Source organism: Pelodiscus sinensis, chromosome 3, assembly GCF_052426305.1.
Source record: "Pelodiscus sinensis isolate ZL-2025 chromosome 3, ASM5242630v1, whole genome shotgun sequence".
Classification (NCBI taxonomy): domain Eukaryota; kingdom Metazoa; phylum Chordata; order Testudines; family Trionychidae; genus Pelodiscus; species Pelodiscus sinensis.
In genome coordinates this window covers 64,248,885-64,264,402 of record NC_143054.1, presented here as the reverse complement: position 1 = coordinate 64,264,402, position 15,518 = coordinate 64,248,885, and the positions used below count along the sequence as shown (strand labels likewise).

At 46.3% G+C, this 15,518-nt stretch overlaps 1 protein-coding gene across 1 annotated transcript in view; it reads right to left on the bottom strand.

The window, feature by feature from the left end:
• The window catches only part of HTR1E (5-hydroxytryptamine receptor 1E), a 55,851-nt gene extending 41,419 nt beyond the window's left edge, over positions 1-14,432 (bottom strand). Inside the window, exon 1 of the mRNA XM_006133328.5 lies at positions 14,004-14,432. The gene's annotated coding sequence lies outside the window, so the exon portion shown is untranslated. The remainder of the gene's footprint in view (positions 1-14,003) is intronic.
• Positions 14,433-15,518: the final 1,086 nt, after the last annotated feature.

Here is a 15,518-nt window from a genome sequence, read left to right as displayed (position 1 = left end):
GAGCAGGTGTGCAAGAGAATCAAGGGGATCCACTGAGACCCCCGACCCTGAGCCCTGAGCTTACAATGGCCGTCCTGGGTCAGACCAAAGGTCCATCTAGCCCAGTAGCCTGTCTGCCGACAGCAGCCAACCCTAGGAACCCTGGAGGGGATGGACCGAAGATAGTGACCAAGCCATTTGTCTCGTGCCATCCCTCTCCAGCCTTCCACAAACCTTGGGCAGGGACACCACTCCTACCCCCTGGCTAATACCACTCCATGGACCCAACCTCCATGACTTGATCTCACTTCCCTTTAAACTCTGTTCCAGTTGTAGCCTTCACAGCCTCCTGCACCAAGGAGTTCCACAGGTTGACTCTTTGCTTTGTGAAGAACAACTTTTTGTTACTAGTTTGAAGCCTGCTACCCATTCCTTTCCTTTGGTGTCCTCTAGTCCTTCTTTATGGGAACTAATGAAGAACTTTTCTGTATGCACCCTCTCACCCAACTCCTGCTTTTAGAGACCTTTATCCTGTCCCCCCTCTGTCTCCTCTTTTCTAAGCTGAAAAGTCCCAGTCTCTTTAGCCTCTCTTCATATGGGACCTGTTCCCAACCCCTGATCATTGTAGTTGCCCTCCCCTCTCCCAGCCTCTCTCTTCCCCTCTCCCACCTCCTTTTCCCAGTCTCCCCCAGTTTTGTTCAATAAAGACAGATTCCATTTTGGAAGACACGGTATCTTTATTTTGTACATCAAGAAGAGGGCCTAGGGAAGGGTAAATGGAAGGAGGTGAGGGAGGAATGGGGCACGAGCCCCTGATGGGGAGGACTGGGCTGGCTCTGCGGGCTTCTGGGGGTGGAAGCTCTCCTGCAGCCCCCCAATTGCCCCCTCTCCCCAGATGGCAGCCTGCGGCAAGTGCAGCCGGGCTGATGGCCGAGTGCTGTGATGTGCCCAGTGTGGGTAGTCTGGGCAATCCAAGCCAGGACTGCTTTGCAAGCGGGGCACCCCTGAGAACTGTCTGTCCGGGGTGGGGGTGGGGACCCTTTAAGCACATCCCTCGGCTAGCCTGAGACAGCATCTCCACGCTCTAAGTCCTCCTCTGATGCCCTGCCGGCACTGCTTCCGGCCATCCTTAACCCCGCTTCAGGGTCCACTTAATGTGGACGCGCTAGTTCGAATTAGCAAAACGCTAATTCGAAGTAGTTTTTAGTTCTAGATGCGTTAGTTCGAATTAGCTTAGTTCGAATTAACTAATTCGAACTAAGTTAGTTCGAATTAACGTTGTAGTGTAGACATACCCCTAGATTCTTGCTTAGTTTTACCACAGGTTATATAGAAAACACTAATAAAGTCAGTGCACACTAAAATATGGTACTAACAATGACTGGTTTATACTGCTGTATACACAAATACACTGAGCTGCAAGTGCAATATTTATATTCCAATTGATTTGTTATAATTATATGATAAATATGACAAAGTTATACTCCATTAATCTGAAGAAGTGGGTTGTGCCCAACAAAGCTCATGATACCATCTACATGTTTTGTTAGTCTTTAAGGTTCTGCTAGACTATTAGTTGTTTAAGTTGTTCCAGTTACAGACTAACTTGGCTACCCCCTGAAGCTAATGACAAACTTAGTAATTTTTCTGTAATAGTGCACTATGACATCTTAGTATTTTTATGTCTGATTTTGTAAGCAAGTAGTTTTTAAGTGAGGTGAAACTTGGGGTACTCCAGACAAATCAGAGTGCTGTAATAGGTACAGTAGTCTGCAAAGGTTGAGAGTCCCTGATTTAGACTGGAAAATATGTGATTATATTTATTGCAAAATGTGACAGGACACACAGAAAATCATTCCCCGTCTGATATGGCCCTTTTGTATTTCTACAGCCATGGATCTGGCCGAGGGAGAAATCCCCTTGCTTTAACCTTTTCACACAGCATCTTATGTTATCTAACAAAGCCACTGGCATGGGAATATATCAGGAATAGAGATTGGGTGAGGAGAGATCTCTTGGTGGGAGAAGGGGGGAAGACAATGTGTAATGTTGCAGTTAGTATTGGTGGTGCTTCTGCCCATAAGCAGCTGGGGACAGTTTGCTATAAAATACCCTGGGTGCCAAACTCTGCAGCAGCCCAAATCAGAAGGGTGCAAAACTACCTTTGCATTCTGTGCTGCAAAATATCGAGGGGACTAGTGAAACACAAGATAGATATGGAGGAAGCAGCTGATGTATTTTCTTATTCTTGAGGAACCTGTTTAGAATAATTTGTTTAACTTTTTGCTAGCAGTACTTTGTCAGCAAAGTCCATGAACATGTTTACAAATTGCCAGGTTAAAACTGTATTCCGGTATTTGTGGACACTACCCAACAATTCCTCCTGTGAAGTAGTTTAATACCTTCATGCAGGTGATACACCCATGTTCTAAAGCACTTCAGTGAGCTTTCAGTCTGGTGATATATTGAGCCAGAACTGCTTCTTGAGAATTAGGAATGCTTCAGCAATTATTGACACAGAGTAATGCTATCCTCACTATGGTGGAATCTTTACCTATTTAATTTTTCCTTCGGTAATAAAGGCAGTGACCAAAGTGTATCTAGGCCAAAAGGCTGATCATCTGTAACTGAAAATCTAGACACCTCAGGAGACCTGTTGTGATGTTTTGTGTGCTTTCATTACATTAACAATATTTATTGAAAGCATGAACAGTTGTACCAACCCTAATACTCCCCTGGGATCCTGACTTTCTATGAGTACTCATTTTGGAAGAATCTGCAAGACTGGTAGTTGTTTTTATACCATCTTATAAACAGGACTGGTTTCCTTGCTGATCTCATTCTTGTAGAAGTCAGTTTTCCTGATTCCTGCATGATCACATGCAAAATTCTGATGACTTTCCTATTCTGTGTTATCAAATTGTTTTCAAAAAAGTTTAGTAAATTCATAGAAATACCTTCAAAGTTTAGAAGGGCTCCTTGATTTTCTGTGATGGGGTACATGTGCATTTCATGGGATGTTCCAGCTCTGGTTTCATCTGAAACCTTTTTTTGTTTCTGTGTACTTGGACTTTGATGTCATCAAGGACTGTATCATTTTGAAAGGTTTCCTTTTTGTGATTCATTCAAATGCCTGTTGGATTTTCTTGCCTGTTTTCTTTTCTTTTGAGTAGACAATACTTCTCCTCAATCAAAGCAAAAGTGATCAATCCATTTGCACTTGGGAAACGGGTGCAGGGACCAAACATAAAAGAGATCAAATTTTGCCATTACATTGCTCAGATTCTCATTTTATTATGTCTTGCTATAGCTTTGTCCATTCTGATGTTGTATTATGTTAAAAGATGTTGTTCCAATCTTTATATTAAACCTCCATTGAAGATGGTCTGAAATAACTGGTGTCTACCGCCTCAATTGTAACTGTAGGAAAAAAATGGAACAAAGGTCCACAGAGAAACTGATGAAAAACACATTCGATACTGCTCCATGCAGTGCCAGTGCCAGTCCAGCTCTGTTCCAGGAATGGGCAGCTCAGAACATTAATCGGTCACTTTACTGAACTGGGTCTTTATTATCTGACTAAGGATTTGCTATAACTTTCCATAAATTGGAGGCCTGTTAATGTGACCTTTGAATGAGATGTTCGACTATAAAACACATAAAGAGGAGGTTTCAGTAGTGTGGATTATCATTACAAAATCTCAGAGTCCTCCTGCTACTCAGTCCATGGCAGACAAAATAACATGATTGCTCTGTTTTCACCCCACAATTTATGACAACCCGCAAGTTACTCCAAAATTTTAGTTGTAGGTAAGTCTGTTCAATTCTCTTGTCAGTGGTAAGGAGCAGGGAACTATGATGCCTTTAATTTACACACACTAATTCTTTACCATAACATTTACATTTATGAGAGCAAAGGAATAAGAAAATGGAACAACATAAAACTACTCTTCAAAATGTAAATGGAAGAATATTAGATCTCAATAGTCAACCATGGATGATGAACTTCATTTGTGGCCACCCAAGTTCATTTTTAGTTGGCGACCAATGAGGTCTTATGGATTAAGTAGACTTGTTGTTTGTTCACAACTGTATCATTGGATTTATGGGGTAATATGGGCCAAGTCACTTAATACAATATTTTAAACTCAAGACCTAAAGCTAGGTGCCTGAATTCATATTAAGGCATCTCAGTACAAGTGGCATGATTTTCAGAGGTGCTGAGCAATTCACCTTGTCACCCCAATATATTCTCTTGGACTCTGACCCAAAGCCTAATGGAAAGACTCTCCTTGACTTCACTGAGTTTTGGGTCAACCTTTGCTGTACTGTGGCCCCAGTTCGACAAGCATCTATGCAAGTACTCAACTTTAAGGGTGTGTCTAAACAACATGGCTCCATCAATGGAGCCATGTAGATTAGGCTGATCGGCAAAGGGAAATGAAGCCGTGATTTAAATAATCGCGGCTTAATTTAAATTTACATGGCTGCCGCACTGAGCCAACAAACAGATGATCAGCTGTTTGCCGGCTCAGCGAGCTAGTCTGGACGCTCCCGCGCCGACCTGAAAGCCCTTTATCAACCTCCCCGTTATGCCTCGTAGGATGAGGTTTACCGGGGAGGTCGATAAAGGGCTTTCATGTCGGCAGGGGAGCATCCAGACTAGCGCGCTGAGCCGACAAACAGCTGATCAGCTGTTTGTCGGTTCAGCGTGGCAGCCATGTAAATTTAAATGAAGCTGCGATTATTTAAATCGCGGCTTCATTTCCCTTTGCCGAACAAACAAATCTACATGGTTCAGTCGACGGAGCCATGTAGTTTAGACGTACCCTAAGTGTGCAAGCGGTTCCAGGTGAAATCAATAGAGCTAGTCAGATGCTTAAACTTAAGCATGTGTTAAATGCCCTGCTGAAGCTGTACCTATGGCTAGGGATGGTTATTCTGAGGAGAAAGAGTCTAAGACCACTAGATCAGGCCCCGTAGTGCTAGGTGCTGTACAATGGCAAAGAAATAACACAGTCCCTTCCCCAAACACCTTACAATTTCATTTGTATGTCCTCTGGGATACGAGCGATAGATCCCAGGTGATCAGATGTCCTGAAACTATTTTTCAGGACAGATTTTGAATTTCATGTTTGTACATTCCATGAACAGTGTGAAACAGCTTTTGTGGAAGAAGCTGACATTTTCCATTGCTCACCATCACACCAAATGATCTGTGTGACAGAATAAAGGAGACACGGATTACTCTAGAACAGTGTTTCCCAATTTTATTTGGCCACGGAACCCTTTTAAACTCGGAAGAATTTTGAGGAACTCCTACAGTCCAGAGGGAAATTTGTAAAGCAAAGAAAAAAAAAACCCCCAAAACCCACCACTGGGGAGTGGACCGGGGAGACCTGGGGGCCAAAATGCAGATATGCATGTCCTGAGCAGGCTTTGGAAATGCAGAGTGGCAGCGGGGGAGGGGAGGTGTCTGAAAGTCGATGGTAAACCTGAGAAGGAGCCGGCATCTTTGCATGCCGGCTCCTCTCTGTCTCTTTAAGGGGGTGGGGGGGAGGAGAGTGATTGAGTTCTTGTGGAACCCTTACTTTCACTTCACGGAATCCTGGGGTTTCGCAGAGCACCATTTGGGAAACACTGCTCTAGAATGCTTTTAAGTAAAATAGCAGAGTGTTTCAGCCTTTCTGAAAGGTGACCTGAAAATGTTTCAATAACCTCCTTCCCCAAGCTCCCCTACCAAGCTCAGAACTACATTCTGAGCACTTCAACTAATCAGATTAGAAGGGGCATTCAGCATGTAATTGATTTTAAACACACTTTTCTATGTCTTGCTGTGCCATCCAAGCTCATTGTGTAGCAGCAGTTCACACTCTGAATGACTCCCAATATGCAAGTTTTGTTACATCAGATGTATGTCTCCTGAAGGATTACAGTGCCAGCCTACGGGGCCTTCGACCATCTAGACTTTCTGCAAAAAGACAGGATGTTGTAACCTTTGAAAATATAAATGACACAATCCCAAGGACTTTACCAAGTGGCACATTTTTTTTCAATTCCATCGACCATGGAACCCCACAGGCTTGGTTCTGCATCACACAGCAGGGCATCACTTGGCTTTGTGAGCCTGCAATCAAGACACTTAAAAGAAGCACCCGGGTGGAGTGAATTTTAAGGTGATACACACGATTCTCATTGGATGGGTATTCAAAAGCACTTAACTCTGCTCCCATTGAAATCAATGGTTAATTTCAATGGGAACCATGTAATTTAGGCCCCATATATTCATCTGAATAAGGGGTTGTAGTGTAGTGCTTAGTACTTTGGAGATACCAGAGAAGAACAGGCCCCAAAGATCTGCTTGCTCAGTTGGCTGAGGCAGAAAGGACCAGATTTACAAAGATATTTAGCTACCTAGAGCTGCAGATAGGTGCCTTAGTGGTTTTCAAAATCACGTAGGTAAGATACCTAACTCTTATTGATTCCCATGGGAGTTAGATGCCTAACTCATTTAGGCACATTTGAAAATCCCCTTAGGCAAGGGCAGAGTTTCAAGAGGCTAGGGGGGCAACAGCTTTGTATTCCAGGATGCAGCTTGTTTTTCATCCTGTTCCCCGGACTATCAGGAAGTGAGGGGAAAGTACTTGCATTCCGTGCATGCCTCTCACACCTGAACTCATGCTGGGTGTGAGAGGCATGCACAGGATGCAAGTATTTTCCCCTCACTCCCTGATAGTCCAGGGAACAGGATGAAAAGCAAGCCACGTCCCAGAGGCAGACCCAGTGTTCATTCTTTACTGAAACTGAATTCAATTGCCTGCAGCTGTGCTTGCTCCTTAAGAGCCAACATCACAGATTACCCAGCACACTTGGACATGCTCTTCTGACCGCAGGACTTTAACATACATTATGCTACTTTTCAGCTCTATTGCTTTTATCCCAGACTCCCACCAAAAGAGAACGAGTTGGCTTTAGATTGTTCAAGTGCTGAAGTCTGTACATTCAGGAACTGACAGCCTGAAATGTTAGCAATCTCCACACAGCAAGACAATGCTTTTGAAGAGGCCTTTGCTTGTCAGATTAGTATTGAGAAAGGATGACATTACTGGACCTTATTAAAAGATGTAATATTACCAAAGGAGGATAATTGGTAGTAATTCTGGTACCAAACGGAACACCTGAAAACTGCTCATTAGTCTGTCTGTCTGTTTTCATTTTGTCACCACTTCTGCACCTAAACATTTCCCTTGATTTCTCATGTGTCTGTGGGTCAGCATTTGTTTGTCTCCTGGGGGGAATTAGGAGAAACAGCAGCAACATTTCTAGAGCAAAAGCTAGGATAAAAAGAGGGGTGAACTTCACAAGTCAGGGGAATATGTCACAATACGCTAGATAGTCTGTCATGCTGGGTTTTGAGCAGAGAATGTGGCCACAGGAGAGTGATTTAATTCAGTTAATTCTTTATAGGGTTGTTAACACTCAGCCTGTTCACAGGGAGTGCTTCCCACTGTTTCTGTGAGGAAAGTTGTAGTTGAATGCCACGAATGTATCAACAAGCCAATTATTGACAAGTAGTGGCGCACGTCTTACTTTAACTGAAGCGTTGTAGCTGATGTTGTGGATTATTGCCACATTTATCCACAGCATGAACAACCTGAGCACAAGGAAGCTGCTTCCAGTACTGCTCAGTGACACTGTGGGGTGTGTGTATTTGAGTAGTGTGTAATGGTGGCTTTGTGTCCCGTGCCCCAGTGAACAGGGGAAAGTGACTACAGGGCTGTCTTTGGAAGAGCGGCGACTGCAGCTGATGATTGTGCTCCCCACTGCTCCTCTGGAGGCTCCTATATGTTTGTGATCTCCTCCAGACACCAGTTCCTAAGGGAGAGCTGTTAACCAACAGTCCTAGAGTAGTTCAGTCTGTTTGTACCTGAGCCCCATGTAAAGTTATGTGAAAGCTGCACATTAGTCAGGAGAGATGATGTCTTTAGACATGTGAAGATGAAGGAATTATTGGGAAGTCCAGATACATAGTTCAATAAATATGCATCTCATGAACAGTCCCATTGGGTATGTCTACGTTGCGGAGCTATTTTGGGATACTTCTGGTATCCCAAAATAGCTATTTCGCATCTTTGAAACAAGCCCGTTATTTTGAAATATAACGGGCTTGCTATTCTGATGTCCCTGTAAACTTCATTCCATGAGCATTACGGGACATTTTGGAATAGTTGTTTATTTTGAAATTTGGAGCTGTGGTAGACCGCGCCAAATTACAAAATAAATTATTTTGAAATTAACTTGAAATAAGCGACTTAATTTGTCTAGCTCAAATTGCAGTTTATTTCAAGCTACAGGTGCAGTGTAGAAGCACCCAGAGGCTATGTCTACACTCGTGGCTTCTTGCGCAAGAAATATGCAAATGAGGCTAAGCGTGGAATATCGCCGAGCCTCCTTTGCATACCTAATGAACCGCCATTTTTGCAGAAGAGGCTCTTGCGCCAGAAGGAGCTGTCTACACTGCCCCTTCTTGTGCAAGAAAAAACCTCTTGCACAATGCTGTTACGCCGATTATTTTCAGGAATAATGGCATTGAGCAAGAGGTTTTTTCTTGCACAAGAAGGGGCAGTGTAGACAGCTCCTTCTGGCGCAAGAGCCTCTTCTGAAAATATGGCAGCTCATTAGGTATGCAAATGAGGCTCGGCGATATTCCACGCTTAGCTTCATTTGCATATTTCTCACACAAGAAGCCGCGAGTGTAGACATAGTCTTAGAGTATGTTCTTGAGCATTTCTTTGTGCGGGTACAACTCATCCTTCATCACACCACCGGCTACAAGATAAAAAGCTGATAAACACTTTTCAAAGAGTGAGCACTTTGGAGAAATTTGTTAAAATTCCTGTTTAAATTCTGCAAAGTGAATATCACTAAGGAGAGAGAAGGGGCACAGAGAAATGTTTTTAAGGCCTACTCCCCTAAATATATTGGGAGTTTTGTCAGCTTTTCTGAAATGGTATGGAAATGCCATGGAAGCAGCACTTTTGAGCCATTCTGATCTTCGCATGGAGAGATTATAGAATCATAGAATCTTAGCGCTGGAAGAGACCTCAGGAGATCATTGAAAAGAAGAACCAATCCTAAAAGCAAGACCAATCCTAACTAAATCATCCCGGACAGGGCTTTGTCAAGCCAGGACTTAAAAACCTCTAGGGATGGTGATTCCACCAACCTATTCCAGTGCTTCACCATCCTCATAGAGAAATAGTTTTTTTCCTAATATCCAACCTAGAGCACCCTCATTGCAACTTGAGACCATTGCTCCTGGTCATCTGTCACCATGAGAACAGCCTCCCTCCACCACTTTGGAACCCTCCTTCAGGTAGTTAAAGGCTGCTATCAAATCCCCCCTAACTCCTCTGTAGACTAAATAAATCCAAATTCCTTAGCCTCTCATCGTACGTCGTATGCTCCAGCCCCCTAATCCAGCTATGGCCAGCCAGAGGCTTGTGACCCACATGCAGCTCTTCCTTCCCCCCCGGGTGCAGCTCTTGAAGCCTCCTCCTTCCCCCTATGGCTCAAAAGCTGCCCCCGTGTCCCGAAAAATGGCCCTCTCCTCCTGGCTCCCTGTGCTGATCTAGGCAGGGGAGCCATCTGGCGCAGCCATGAAAGCTACAGAAATAAAAATGGCGGCAGGCGGCAGACACCTGCTGTGGCCAAAAAGCCTAAAAACATGTTTAAATGTGGTTTCTTAAAGGGGCAGAAACTTTTTAATTTTTTTATTTTTATTTTTATTTTTTTTGCTCGACAACTTTGCTGTGGCTCTTTGCACTGGATCCACTGCTATCGTGGCTCTTTACCCAGAATGAGTTGGCCACTCCTGCCCTAATCATTTTGGTTGTCCTCCTCTGACCCTCTCCAGTGTGTCCAAATTCTTTCTGTAGTTGGGCCCCCAGAATTGGACTCAATATTCCAGTTGTGGCCTCACCAGTGCCAAATAAAGAGGAATACTCACTTCCCTAGATTTGCTAGCAGTGCTCCTACTAATGCACATCAATATACCATTAGTCTTCTTGGCTACAAAGGCATACTGTAGACTAAAATCCAGCTTCTCATCCACTGAAATACCCAGGTCCTCTTCTGCAGAACTGCTGCTTAGCCAGTTGGTTCCCAGCCTATGCTGTGCTTGTAATTCTTCCACCCCAAATGCAGAGCTCTGTACTTGTCCTTGTTGAACCTCATCCAATTTATTTTGGCCCAATCCTCCAATTTGTCTAAGTCACTCTGCCCCTATCCTCCAGCATATTTACCTTTCCCCCTACTTAGTGTCATCTGCGAACTTGCTGAGGGTGCAATCCATCCCCTCATCCAGGTCATTAATAAAGATGTTGAACAAAACCAGCCCCAGAACTGAACTTTGGGGTATTCCTCTTGACACTGACGGCCAACCAGACATCGAGCTGTTGATTACTATGCCTTGAGCCAGACCATTTAGCCAGCTTTCTATTCATCTTACTGTCCAATTATCCAATCCATACTTGTTTAACTTGCTGGCAAGAATACTTTGGGAGACCATATCTAAAGCTTTGCTGAAGTCAAGGTATATCACTTCCACTGCCTTCTCCATGTCCACAGAGCCAGTTACCTTGTCACAGAAGGCAATCAGGTTGGTCAGACCTGACTTGCCCTTGGTGAATATATGTTGGCTATTCCTGATCACTTTTCTCTCTTTCAAGGGCTTCAAAACGGATTCCTTAAGGATCCCTTCCATGATTTTTCTGGGGACTGAGGTGAGGCTGACTGGTCTGTAGTTCCTCAGCTTGTCCTTCTTCCCTTTTTAAAAGATGGGCACTAAATTTGGCTTTTTCAAATCATCTGGGACCTTCCCTGATCACCACGAGTTTTCAAAGATAGTGACCAATGGCTCTGTAATCATATCAGCTAGCTCCCTCAGCACCTTTGGATGCATTAAATCCCTGGATTCGTCCTCTATGTGTACCCAGTCTTATCTCTGCAAAAGAGGCTGCTAAGGCCCTATCCACTCCTCTTTTTACTCTTTACACTGTTGATAGCTTACTGTAAGGTCCAACCTACATTTAAAAAAGAAAAAGAAAAAAGGATGGAGTCAGGTCAAAGGGGACATGAACATTGTTCCACTTCCAGCTTTGTGACAGATATTCTTTCAGGTGGAAGGCTATACAGGTTGAACCTGTCTAATTTGGCATCCCAGGGACCTGACCGTTTTTGAACCAGAGAGTTTGCCGAACCATGGGAGATCAATATTGTCTAGCAGCATTATCAACACTTTCACTGCTTACTGAGGTCTTAGAAGACATTTAGGGGTAAATTCTACCTAAATAACAGCATAAAACACTGAAAGCCAGGACTGGTGCCTGAAAATAAAGTGTATGGGGCCATGGGAAACGTGACCACACCCATGATAAGTGGATATGCGGCTAACTAAATTCATGCCAGACCACAGATACTGCTTGACTAAAGAGTGCTGGACTAGAGAGGTTCATCCTGTATTAACATTTCCATTGAGTTCTGCTCTGGTCCCTAAGCTGCCAGAACTAAGGAGGAGTTCTTAGCAGCATGGCTCAATGGAACTACGCTGCTGGGGGAAAGAGGAGGCTGCCAGCATACAGGGCCTCGAAGCCTTAGCCTCCCACAGATCCTGAGGGAATCTGGTAGCAGCTATTTAGGGTCCAATCCGACATTCCTTGCACTTTCCAAATTTCCTCTAAAATTCAAAGAATTAGATTTTTTTGTTTCAGTTTGTAGTACTTCTGATTTTTAATATCTTGGCTGCTTCCCTAAATGGAGCAACTGGGAAAAGTGGGGTAAGACTTGAAAATGAGTGCAAACATATTCTGAACCCCAGATATCTGGCCTTCTACTGTCCCACCCTCTTAAAGCAAGAAAAAATGAAGTCAGTTTAATAATGTTCCCATTTTAAATTTAGAGGAGCTCTTAGCTTTCTTTTTCAAATCCAAGTTAGAAAAAAAATGTTTCCATTTTGCACCTGTCAGCTTTCATAGTGTCCCTTTAAAATTAGCTGTTAGGTAGGTAGATTGTTGGCATCAATGTATGTCTGGCAATAATTTATTTGTATGGCTGTTGCAAAGATTAATTTTACCATCTAAGGGACTTATTGGGATAGATCATGCAGGAAAAACTGCAAGAGACTATTGTTTTTTCTTGTTGACATCAAGAAACCATGTAGTAGTGGAGATGGAGAAAAGGTTTTCTTTCCCAGGGAGTGGTCAGGAGCATAGTCCTCCAGACAAAACGTAGACACTCTTCTATTTGGAATGGGCACAAAACCAGATAACACACAATTCATATGCACATAAGGTGGCAAGGCACACAAAAAGTACTGCTTACGGAATTTTGCTCCATGCTGTATGAATGGCTTTATTATTCACAGCAAGGGGTTAGGGAAAATACACCAAAAGAAGATAATAATGACATAAGTCCTTTGAAACCACTGTCAAATTCTCTCTGTGTAGCCATTTAGCTGCTGCAAAATACTTCTTTACTGGCAAAATATTGGAGACCACCAACTAGGAGTCCACTGTTAGCAGGCTGTATTTCAATTTCCTGTGAACAGTTTTTATTCCATTTTAAATGGTTTTATTCTAAAGCGGTGGCTTGCCTAGTCATATACCTAGATGAAGGGATTAATCGATTTTTAAAAAAGAAATGGCAGTTTTTCTTTAATTCCACATCCCTATCAGCATCGGGACCTAGACGACAAAAGTGAAATAGCTGAATAATGCGCACCAGTGATAATTCTGATGCCATTGCTTGAAGCACTTTATGAGCCATATCATCCCCTTGAAGGGCTATGAAGACGAAGAAAGACCCGCAAAAATGGACCAAAAAGCACGTGCTTAAGCCCCATTGACTTCAACAGATCTGCTCACATGCCTGAAGTTGAACGTACACATAAGATAGTGCTTTGCCGAGCCAGGACCTGAATTCTGACTCCATGCAGTCAGAAGCACTTCATAGACAAACTAAAGAGCAGGCACGCACGGGCCAGTCTTCCCAGCCTGGCTGCACGGACAGCGGTTGTAAGAAATGGCAAGAAGCAGCAAACCGTCAACATAGACGCTGTGGATTTTCCCCGCAGTTCTTAGGACCCACGAGGGCGTGAAGCCCTGCGCATACACTATGCGATACACACAAGAGTGCAGGTGTCACGCAGACGTTCCTTGTTGTGAATACAGACCAATAGCTTCCCCAGGAATTGAAATGGGGGGGGTGTTCGAATTTCCAAGGGGGGCGTCAAGGCCGATGAGGGGTGACACCGTGAGGGTGAAGGTGGGCTGTATGGCACCATAGTTCACAAAACTGGGGGAGGGGGAATTCGGGGGGTATACACCGCATGGGGGTGTAGGGAAATCCCTGATACAGACACAGCTCACTATTTCCCCAGCCTTCCCTTGTGAGAATTCTCTCAGACCCACGCCCGGTGGCAGGGGCGCTGTTCAGCGACAGGCCCCTGAGGCAGCTGACCCGCCACCCTTCCCACATGTGCCCTGGCGCGCTACTGCACGGTGAGAGCGGCGGGGCAGCCCACTGCTGCGTGGCTGGGGGGACCTCAGCGGGCCCCCTGCGCTCTGAGTTATCCGACTCTTTCTGGTTCCCCGGCGTTACGAACCCAGCATCATTTCACCGCCGCCTCCCCGGGCCAGGTGTTTTAGAGGGGCAAAGAGACAAGCCCTTTCCGCTCCCGGGGCGCCCCTCCCGGCCAGTGAGCGGCGTCCCCACTCCCAGGAGCATTTTTTTCCGTCTCGTATAGTCATCCCGCTACTCCGCAAATCAACGCACGAGGCGAGGCACCGAGGGAACTTCACAGCAAGTGACATAAGTGACACGGGTTATGCCCCAGGCTCCCCAGCACCTGCCCTGCCCCGCCTGACTGTACGGAACTGCAGCAAGGGGTTAAGCCACGAGCCGAGGGGCTGTTTTACAGTCGCCTGCGCGCTGGCAAACACGCTCCTGTGCCGCGTGTCACTCACCTTCGGAAATCCCCGGCTCCTCCAGGCCCCCGCTTGGCTCGAGCCGCGCTGCTTTCATTCATCCCAACACCATGCTCGGCGCTGCTGGCCGGGGACCCGGCCTCTCCCTCTCCTCCTGCGCCCCCGTCGGATCGTGGCTGATCTCAGCTCAAGTCTCCCAAAACCAGAGCCCGCCAAGCAGAACCTCCAAGGGTCTCCTCATGCTGCGGCAGGTCCAGCCCAGCCGCTGAGTTAGGGGTGGAAGCCGGGTCCGTTCACTTGGGAGGTAGCAATGGTGCCAGGACACACGGCGCGCGCGGATCCCAGCGAGGGTGTGGAAAGCAGCCCGGAGGAGGGGCGCAGAAATGGGTGGGCGCAAGGCGGCAAAGGCGCAGGAGGAGGCAAGAGGGAGCGCAGGGATGCGCGCGCGGGAGGGCGAGGAGACAGCGGGCTGGGGAGAGCGGCGGCTCTGACTTCTCTGCCAGGGTACCAGCTGCAGCCAGTCCCGCCGCGGCCACTAGGGGGCAGCGCGTCCCATGCAATAGGGGGCTGGGTGGGAGGGGCGCGGCAGGGCTAGACCCGCCTTAATCGCTGGAGCCACCCGGGAATGCGAAACTCCCGCTTGTTCAACCTGGGAGCTGCTGCGCAGCGCGGGAGCTCTTGGGGGAAGGGGACAAAGGGGGAAAGGTAAAAGCCCCTGCCCAACCCCTAACTGCCACTGTTTAAGCCAATAGCATGCCCAGCTGCTCCAGTCCCCCCACGGGAAGCCCTGGATCTGTCAGCTGGACCGTGGCCACTCTGGGGCGGCCCCTTCCCCAAAGCCACTGCTTAAACGCAGACCAGTGTCCCTGCCAGCCCCTCTCCTTCCAGCTACGGGGTCTGGACACAAATGCCACAGAGCTGCAAAGTCCCAGTGTAGCCCACACATCGCCTGGGGGTGGTTCACTGTCTATGTAGTGGTACTGAGACCACTTGCAGAGAGAAAGGAGGGTGCTGCAGCCGCAGCTGAGAGCCAGCTGGCTTTTAGCTCAAGCTCTAGAGTTTTGGTTCCACCAGAGCCATGACTGGGTCCTGCTAGCTTGTGACCTCTAGCCCCTCAATTCGCTTGCCTAAGGAACGGCCTTGTCTCTAGCCCAGGGGTGGCCTAACAGGAGCCTGAAAAGAAGCCAGAATTTACCAATGCACATGGCCAAAGGGACACAGTAATATGGTGGCAGCTTCCCATCAGCTCCACCCCCACAGCACTTCTCACCTGTGGGCAGCCCTGCACAGAAGCACCTCTCCTTCCCTTTCCCACCCAATGCCTGTTTTGAGGCTTACAGGAGGCTAGGGGAGAAGGGAGGAGAAAGGGCATGGCAGACTGGGGAAAAGGGTTGGGGCCCTGGAAAAAGGAGTGGAGTGGGGGCAAGACCTGGGGCAGAGTGGGGATTGAGCAGAGAGCACCCCCTGGCACATTAGAAAGTTAGTACCAGTGGTTCCAGTCCTGGCATTGGTGCCTATGGAAGGAACCATATATTAACTTCTGAAAAGCCGCAT